Raw genomic sequence first — 10,081 nt, 5'->3', positions numbered from 1 at the left:
GTCGGGCACACAGTTTTAATCTGCCAGGAAGTTTCATATCAGCGTACACTCCGCTGCAGAGTGAAAATCTCATTCTGGAAACATCCCCCAGGCTGTGGCTAAGCCATGTCTCCGCTATATCCTTTCTTTCAGGAGTGCTAGTTCTGCAAGGTTTCGCAGGAGAGCTTCTGTAAAGTTTGGAAGGTAGGAGACGAGGTACTGGCAGAAGTAAAGCTGTGAGTACCGGACGTGAGTCGTGCTTCGGTAGCTCAGTTGGTAGAGCACTTGCCCGTGAAAGGCAAAGGTCCCGAGTTCGAGTCTCGGTCGGGCACACAGTTTTAATCTGCCAGGAAGTTTCATATCAGCGTACACTCCGCTGCAGAGTGAAAATCTCATTCAACAAACTAATTCCCCAAAAATCGGTAATAACACAATTAAAAAGAAAACAGAAATCCTAAATGCCACCAACTCTTTGACAATTAACAGTCAAAGTTAAGATCTGCCTCCGCAGTCGCTTTCGTTTTGCAAACTGCTGCTATTCCCTACTTCAAAATGCGCCACTCCTTACTTTACACTAAAAGTGTCAGTTCAGATACCTGCGGATCGCTAATGGTTCTGCTTCACTATATTGTGCACTAAACATCGGCTAATGGTAAGATATATTTAATTGTGTGTGGGACAATTCAAACTAACGAGCAAATGATGTCCGCCGTAAATGTTGGGGCCCAAAATTCCACCAAAACGCACTCAAGAAGGAACCTCGCTCGCGGAACTTCAAACCACCTAATCCACCACTGACAGACTAGAAAACAACCCATTTACCTCTAGGCTAGCTGTAAGCAACTAACAACACATCCCGAACCAAGAGAATCGGACACCTCTGACATCTCAACAAAATTCAGTTCCAATTATCGCATCAACATTTGGCTCTAACTGTGCCTTCCGCAGCCTACATGCACCACAATGCGCTGTAATCACCCATAGCACTAAAAGGCTAGGAAACGATCACCTCTGCCAATCTTTTTTGCCAGCTCAGTGGCTTTGTTGCTACTAGGGACACTCATACGACGACCTCAGATAACAGCACTAACACATATTCTTGTCACCTAACAACACACAAATATTTTTATTTTCGCATAATTGTTAACTGATTACATAACCTACTACCATTACTACAACCAGTTGTACAGTAAGAACTTGAAACCGTCAAATACATGGGACAATAAAACAATTATAATATCAGTACAATCAGTCAAATATGAGAAATATGAAAATCCCACACATACCCAAATTTATGCTGAAATAAAACTAGTAGGAGAAACACCAACAAAAGGAATAATCACGTACATACCACAAACATACGTAGGAAAGATATCAGATAAATCAAAGTCATTATTAAAAGGTACTTCAGTGAGATTCGCTTATCGTACCATGCACAACACAAATCCATTCGAGTGAAATAAAGTTAGCAACATGCACGTAGCCAGGTATTTAAAAAACGAATTGCAAAGAGTGCGAAAAATTCTCTATAGGCCAAACAGAATGGATTTTTTTTTTCAGATATCGAGAACATGAAAGAAAAGACCGACATAAATCACTTCTTATTATTCTGCCATTTGAAAACAGAAAATCATAACTTAAACCAGTTCGAGCGTGCAATGAAAATCCTCTAAAATCCTATTCATACTTTCTACATACAAGTAATGACAAATCCTAAACGAAGAGATTGAATTAAAGCATAAAAATTTTATTGAAAATTTCGTCGAAACAAGTCCATGGATGAATAAGATAAATATATAACCAGAAAACATCGGTGGCTACCGTCAAGTAAAGCTGTCAGATTTATAGAAAAGGAAAATTTCAAGAAAAATTATTTGAGAACATCTACTATTGAGAAAAAATATATGTAAACAAAAAGAACTCAATCTGCACTGCAAATACAACGCGCTGAAAAATTTGACAGTGACAACGTCAACGATGTGATATGTAAGCAAGTACTCGACACTCTGTTACGAAACCAGTTAGATATATAACATCAAAATAGTATATACTAATAGCGCTAGATAACTACAGATCGTTTGAAAATGACAAAACAGCCGAAATAAAAACGCTTCAGGTTGGATGAGTCAGATATCATGGTGAGTTTTGACGTATTTTCTTTTTAGTGGAGAATACTACGAACAAACGGAGGGAGTCGCCATGGGTAGCCCACTCTCACCGGTGGTAGCGAATTTGTACATGGAGAACTTCGAGGAGGAAGCCCTGTCGTCATCCAATTGGAAACCTACTTGCTTTTTCTGTTGCGTGGACGACACGTTCGTCATCTGGCCACATAGTATGGATAAACTCCTTGTGTTCCTTACACATCTAAACTCCATACACCCCACCATCAAATTCACTATGGAGACTGAAACTGAGGGTAAATTACCTTTCCTTGACGTCTTGGTCAAGAGAAGGGCTGACGGCACCCTAGGTCATGGGGTGTATCGGAAGACAACGCACACTGATCTGTATTTGCACGCAGACAGTTGCCATCACCCTTCACAGAGGAATGGGGTACTTAAAACTCTAGTACATAGGCGCGTACTATCTCTGACGCACCCCAGGAATTGGAACATCTGAGAACTGTATTTGGAAACAATGGGTACACAGAGTGTCAGATTCAACGTGCTCTCCACCCAACCACTACGGCACACCTGTGGAGATGGATGAAATCACGAGGGAGGAGGTAGGCACTGCGTTTATTCCATATACAGGCGCACTCTCGTGGAAAATCGCCCACATTTTGAAGAAACACCTGGTCGAAACTGTGTTTTGTCCTCCGAATAAAACTCGTGCACTGGTGGGGAGCGCCAAAGATGACCTCGGTTTGAGGAAGGCCGGCGTGTACCAGATTCCGTGTCAATGTGGCAAGTCATATATTGGTCAGACGATGCGTACCGTCGAGGATCGGTGCCGTGAACACCAGAGGCACACTAGACTGATGTATCCGAGCAAGTCGGCGGTCGCTGAACATTGTTTGTCGGAAAATCACGCTATGGTGTATGAACGCACGAGGATTCTGGTACAGACGTCGAGATACTGGGACAGCGTTGTTAGAGAGGCCATCGAAATTCGCACCAATGACGACCTCATAAACCGTGACTGTGGCTATAATCTTAGCAAGGCTTGGGAACCAGCGATTGGGTTAATCAAGAGTAAATCGAGCAAACGTGTAGTTGTGACGACCACGGCGGACAGAGCATCACACCAACGTCATCTCAGACGCCGTCGGAATCTTTTCCACCGCGTGACCGTGGCGCGGGGCGCGGACGGCGGTGGGAGTGCATCGCGGGCGGAGGGTATTTAAATCTGCCGCCGCCGCCGCGACCGAACCCAGTTCCCCTGAGCAGCCATAGCGTACGGATCTCCGTACCGGCACGTTCACAGGAGCTCAGTCCGTCAGTTCACCTGATGATGGTGACATGTATGATCGCCGAAATATTGTGCCCGTTGGACACTGTAGACCGGCTGTACACCCGTGGATATTTTGATTATCAAATACGCCGGGAGAAACTCAAGAATCACATCAGCTGAAATAAGCTTATCCTCTACTTGTACAACTCTCGAATAAAGTTAAAAAAATAGCGTAAATATGCTCATTTGCACACATTTATTAACCGATTACGTAACGTATCATTACTACAACCAGCTATGCAGAAAGAACTTGAGACTATTGAATACATGACACAGTAAAACAGTTCTACTCTCAGTATAGTCAGCCAAATATGAGAAAATATAAAAGTCCCAAACATACCTAAATTCATACCGACATCGGTCTAACAAGAAAAACCAACAGAACGGACAATCACATATATACCACAAACGTACATGGGAAATATATCAGACAGACGAAATGCATTATTTAAAATACTACAGTGAGATTGGCATACCGTACCACACATAAAATGAAAACAGAAATCCGTTCCTTTAGAACAAAATCACAGTCATAGACGTACCCCGGTTTACACTATATAAATTGAGTTTTAATGATAGTGAAAAATTCTGTAAAGGCTAAAGAGTACTGATTTTTTTTCAGATATCGAGAGCACATCAGAAAGAGGGACACAACCCCCCCCCCCCCCCCCCACACACACACACACATTTTTCTGCCATTTGAAAACAGAAGAAAATAACATAAACCAGTTCGATGGCAATGAAAATCCTAGATATACCTCCTAAATGCCCAGCTATTACACTTTTAGAAGAAACAGAAATACACACACGAAAATATCTGGGCGGAATCCTAAACGAACAGATTGAACTTAAGCATAAAAATTTTATTCATAATTTCGTCGAAATTTTAGAACGCGATAGCAGGTAACATGATAAGCAAAGATAATCAACAGAAACCTATAAAAAGAATCTCTAACCGCTACACAAGCCGGTAGATGAAGAAAGACAAACATTTAACCAGACAATAACGATGGCTTCCGTCAAGCAAAGCTGTCCAATTTATAGAAAACGAAAATTTCAACAAAAATTATTCAGCTGCAACTTATAGTGTTGAGAATATATATATATATATATATATATATATATATATATATATATATATATATATATATATATATATATATATAACCACTAAATCTGCATTGCAAATAGTTCAAATGGCTCTGAGCACTTATGCGACTCAACTGCTGTGGTCATAAGTCCCATAGATCTTAGAACTACTTAAACCTAACTAACCTAAGGACATCACACACATCCATGCCCGTGGCAGGATTCGAGCCTGCGACCGTAGCGGTCGTGCGGTTCCAGACTGTAGCGCCTTTAACCGCTCGGCGACTCCGGCCGGCTGCATTGCAAATACAACACGCATAAATATTTGACAGCTACAGCGTCGACGATGTGATATGGAAGCAAGTACTCTCAACACTGTTACAAAACCAATTAGATTTCTAACGTAAAAGTTGTAAATATTAATAGCGCTAGATAATTGCAGATCGCTTTAAAATGACAAAGAAGCCGAAGTAAGCTTATCGCCTATCTGTACAACACTCGAATAAAGTTTAAAAAAATAGCAGCATCCTGGTATAATGTACATAAAATGTCTTTACAATATATTTACTACGCTGCAGACCCTGAGGAATACAAAATAATATTTGACTCTGTGCACAGGTTTTTCATTGTGGTGTGAGAGTGGTCAATGGACACGTCGACAGAATATTTTATTCCACTGATTTTTTTGTATTTTTTTAACTCGGAAGACAGTACTCCGGTTCTGAACTGACTGTTCGTCGCAGTGCTGTCCGATACTTGGCTAGAGCTTGCTCAGCTTTAATCTTTTTATCCCTGTTACCAGTTATTTCTGCTCACGTGACATAGCTATCGCTGTAGTAATAAATTTCGGTATTAATTTGTGCTAGTTTATTAGATATTTGTGTCTCAACGCCAAAGTATTTATTTAGGAAAGTGCACTTCCATCGACTAACGTCTACAGAGAGCGGCAATTGCATAAATCTAGTGTGCTGTAGGTAATGGCATTTAGGTACTAGATTACGTATGGAATTCCAACGCTGACAACTTCATCAAAACTGCATGAAATCGTAGAAGACGTATCGCCTGTGCCTTGACGTCCATTTCTGGCACTACTCTGCAGAACCTTCCTTTTGGCTGAAACTGCGCCGTCGCCTGAATGTAATGCTCCGCACTTTCACCGGAAATGAACCTCATAGGAGACTGTGTGAGACTCTCCAAGAGTCCGTCTCCTGCAGAGATTGCCACCACCTTATTCTCTTTGAGATATTCAAGTCACGTTGAAGTAACGTTGTGACAAAGTTGTTGCTGAACTTCTGAGCAGTGGAGTGGAAACGGGCCGATGGGATGAAGATCGTATATCGCTGACAGCGGTGAGGAGTTCGTTTCTGATCTACTGCCACACACACACACACACACACACACACACATACACACACATGATAGTGCTACGGGTGTCATATCGTTTAAATAAAGTTGACACAGTGTCTCTATGATTATACAATCGGTAGATGACCCTGAACTCTTGTTAACGAAAACTAGAACAACAAACGTTATCGCTATTGGGAACCTCCATTACCGACAAGAAATCCCACCACCAACTTCTTTACAAGTAACATTAGCACTAAAATTTTACTCTTTGTGAATAGTCTGTGAGAGCTAAAGAGTGAACTAGATGATAGCAGGTGTGGCATAAACGTAGTAGTTGTCATCAACAATATTGGTGTTGAATAGCAAGAATAAATAGACGAAATGATTCGAAAACATGATAATTTACTCCACAACTTCCCATACATTGTAGTATGGAATTAAAAACACACTGGATGACACTTGGAAAACGCTTCAAACAAAAGAAAATAGCAGTATGCGATGCTGCGTGTAGAAATACAATACCCGGGAATGATCCGTGATGAATATTGCAAACTGATTGATATCAATTAATTATTATATTGATCACACGATAACACAAAGCGATCCAGTATTTGGCGCTCGTAACTTACTACGGATTTTCTCAACATCATCATCACCATCATCATCAAATCGGCGATCGGGGACCCTGTAGAGCATGCGCCGACCTCGCAGTGCTCGCTTGCCTCAACAGCTCATACAATCTTGGGTTTTGCTACGTCTCCACGAGCTCCCTTCCTGGACGGGCCCAAAGATTGTTCTAATAATTTTTCTTTCGAAGACCAACAAGTTCTCTTCATCCTTCTTTGTTGTGCTCAGGGTTTCTGCCACATACAACAATACTAGCATTATCACGGCATTGTATGCTTTAAGTTTGGTCTTAATTGACAGATTGTTGGATGACTTTATCTGCTTTAGACGGAAATAAGTTTTAGGCCAATTCCCAATACGTTGGTTTATTTCGTGATTTAACTTACTTTGCCTATTGAACTATATACCAAGGTATTTCCAATTTCCCACCTTAGAAAATTTTCTTATCTTTACCTTTTCCATATCCCTACCTGTAATGGGATATCATTCTACAGTTTCCGCCATCAATTCCTTTGATTCTGTTAGAACTGCAATGTCGTCTGCGTATCCCAATAAATCTGTCCTGGTATTTCTCGGTTTACTTTCTGTAGGACCAGATTAAATGACAGTGCTGAAATAACGTCTTGTCTCACATCCGTTCTGATATGTAATTCCTTGGACAGCTCCCCTTGGTATTTGACTTTGGCTATTGTCTCCGCTGTGCACACTTTGACCATATTTATTAACGTCATTGGTATACCAAGCTCTCTAAGGATGCTGTACATACTTAATCTGTGCATACTGTCACAAGCCCTTGAGAAGTCCACGAACGTGACCAGAAACCGTCGGTTTTCCCATATTTTCCTCATGGTGAAAATTTGATAGATGATCGATTTTCTAGCATGATTTAACTAAAAATCAGATGATGGTGAGGGTCATAATGACTGTGAGGTGTAATTAAAGCACTCTTTTTTCCTGATGGACTGTGTAACGTTACTCGTATGTCAGCGAGTTATTCGGCCGCCTGAAAATGGTACGACGTAGATGAATTAGCTTGAGAGGGTGGGTGCCGGTGGACATCCTCAGAGCCGCCAAAGTGTGACGGCCGGTCCAGCCGCAGCGATGGTTGCTGGCAAGCCCAAGAGCTTTTACAAAGGCTTTACAGGAATTGGTAAAGCCCAAAGCTGGGAATTTAGGCAGCAGCTGGTAGCCTAAATGAATGCACTAGCAATGTCTGTCTTTCAGACAAGCATAAAGATGCCATATTACAGATTTTTGAAACTGTATAATATTTCACACTCAAACAATGAAGCAAATCTGAATACATCTGCGACCTCAGAAAAATGAGGTGCATCCAGTGGCATAACAACAATTTCAGTAAATTTAAAACTACAGAACTTAGTATTTCATGGCGAATAAATATTTTCTCAATGAACCTTAGAATTAACACCTTATAAACGCTTCATGTCATTTTAACAAACGATATCTCAGATGATAGCATTGCTCTATAGCTGTCAATCCTGAAAGCTACATATGTGTATCTATTTCATTTGTTAGTTTATTACGTTTTTTAGATCTTTTCCATTATGCAAATGTTTATCGGAACATTATATTGACTAAAATAGCGCAGCAAATGAATGCAGCATGAATACGTGATATCATGTCACACTTTTACTATTTCTACCATATATTTTTTAACTATTTACAGTTGCTAATACAAAATCATGTTAGTTTAAGAAGTGGTCCGTTGCATGTGTGAAAACGTTTCAAAAGAACATTTCTGTCAATTAGGCATCAATAATTTTTAAACAATACACAGCGACAGTCTGTATTTATTTAATGTGAGCGTATTGGCGTAAGAATACTGTTTTGTTTATTTATGAATAAGCCTTTATTTATAATTATTGTAAGTGATCTGAGTGTGACTGAATGTTTGTAATACTTTTTTATTTAAATATTGTTGAAACATATTTCTTTAGCCAACGGCCTTGCCGCAGTGGTAACACCGGTTCCCGTCAGATCACAGAAGTTAATCGCTGTCGGGCTGGGCTAGCACTTGGATGGGTGACCATCCGACGTCCCGAGCGCTGTTGGCAAGCGGGGTGCACTCAGCCCTTGTGAGGCAAACCGAGGAGCTACTTGATTGAGAAGTAGCGGCTCCGGTCTCGGAAACTGAGATACGGCCGGGAGCGCGGTGTGCTGACCACATGCCCCTCTATATCCGCATCCAGTGACGCCTTTGGGCCAAGGTTGACACGGCGGCCGGTCGGTACCTTTGGGCCTTCATGGCCTGTGCGGGAGGAGTTTAGTTTAGTTTTTATATTACTTTAATCTGGGTAGTGGTCTAGTTAAGTCAAATCATTGCTGTAGAACTTACGAATGTTCTGTTTTTGGTGAGAGACGGCCTGCTGCCAAAGGAAAAGAAAAAAGCAGATAGTAGCGGAGCACTAAGGGAGTCAAGTAGAGGCTGCGAGCTTTCGAATGAAGGGCTCAAGAGAGTGATTCTGGACTGGGATGCTCACTCTGGAAGAAGACACACCTGCCTGTGGTAACGTGTGGTACTCCATCGTGTCTGTGATAAACTGGGCGATAGACAGCCTCTATGATTCTCTAACTTTTTCCGATTGCATTATGAAATGGAGAATAGACAGAGTACCGGTTCCCATTCTTCATATTGTGTGTTGGTTTGTAAATCGTCAGGCTCAATTCTGAATTATTTCGAGCTGGTAAACATTTCATGTATTGTGATCACGAATGGACTTAGCTTTTGCATATCTTCGATGACTGTTTAACTCGGGTATTCTGCTGCCATTCTCATAACGCTCTCACGCAACCTTACTGCGTTTGGTAAGGTTATTTTCTGTTTATATTGTAACTAGATATTGTAGGACCACTTTCCATGTTGTTGAGTTACACTTTCTTAAATAAACGTTATTCACTTAATTCTCTTGGACAATTAGGAAATTTATGGTAAGGTCCTATGGCACCAACCTGCTGAGATCATCGGTCCCTAAGCGTACACACTACTTAATCTAACTTAAACTAACTTACGTTAAGGACGTCACACATACCCATGCCCGAGGGAGGACTCGAACCTCCGATGGTGAGGGGGGGGGGGGGGCGGGGTCACACGGACCGTAGAAAGTCGCCTCAGACCGCGCGTCATTTCTCATGGATATACATCAATTACAGACGTTAGGACAGAGCCCTTTTTATTGAATTATTCGTTTATCTTTTATTTAATGTCCCTTTGTATTTATTAATTATCAATTCTAGTCAATGCGTAGACTATTTTTCTGCAGGATGAAGCTACAGATTATTATTTGCAGTGAGTTAGCTGCTGGACATGGAAACAGACGTGTGCTGCTCGATACTGTGACTACATCGAGCTATTCCTTTTAAACAGAGCCATGGAACGTCAGATAAAGACGCAGCTGTTTTGCTTTTATGGAATGCTGGTTAGAGAGCCACTACTCAGCACAAAACTGTTAGGTAGCGTCGTAATTGAAACGTCACAAATGGATGTCTCACTATTTTTCACTCTGTGGATCCAAAAAGGAGGTGCTCCCATTGACTTCTACAAACTTTAAATATCCTCAATGTA

The 10,081-nt window shown here is 41.2% G+C and overlaps 1 non-coding gene and 1 pseudogene across 1 annotated transcript; both read left to right on the top strand.

The window, feature by feature from the left end:
- Nucleotides 1-236: 236 nt before the first annotated feature.
- On the top strand, nucleotides 237-311 carry Trnas-uga. Its single transcript has one exon. It is a non-coding gene; the product is annotated as a tRNA-Ser (tRNA).
- An 8,144-nt stretch (nucleotides 312-8,455) lies between these two features.
- Nucleotides 8,456-8,573, top strand: LOC124803565 (annotated as a pseudogene).
- The last annotated feature ends 1,508 nt before the right edge of the window (nucleotides 8,574-10,081 follow it).

This window comes from Schistocerca piceifrons, chromosome 6, assembly GCF_021461385.2.
Source record: "Schistocerca piceifrons isolate TAMUIC-IGC-003096 chromosome 6, iqSchPice1.1, whole genome shotgun sequence".
Classification (NCBI taxonomy): domain Eukaryota; kingdom Metazoa; phylum Arthropoda; class Insecta; order Orthoptera; family Acrididae; genus Schistocerca; species Schistocerca piceifrons.
This window is presented reverse-complemented; position numbering and strand designations above follow the sequence as displayed.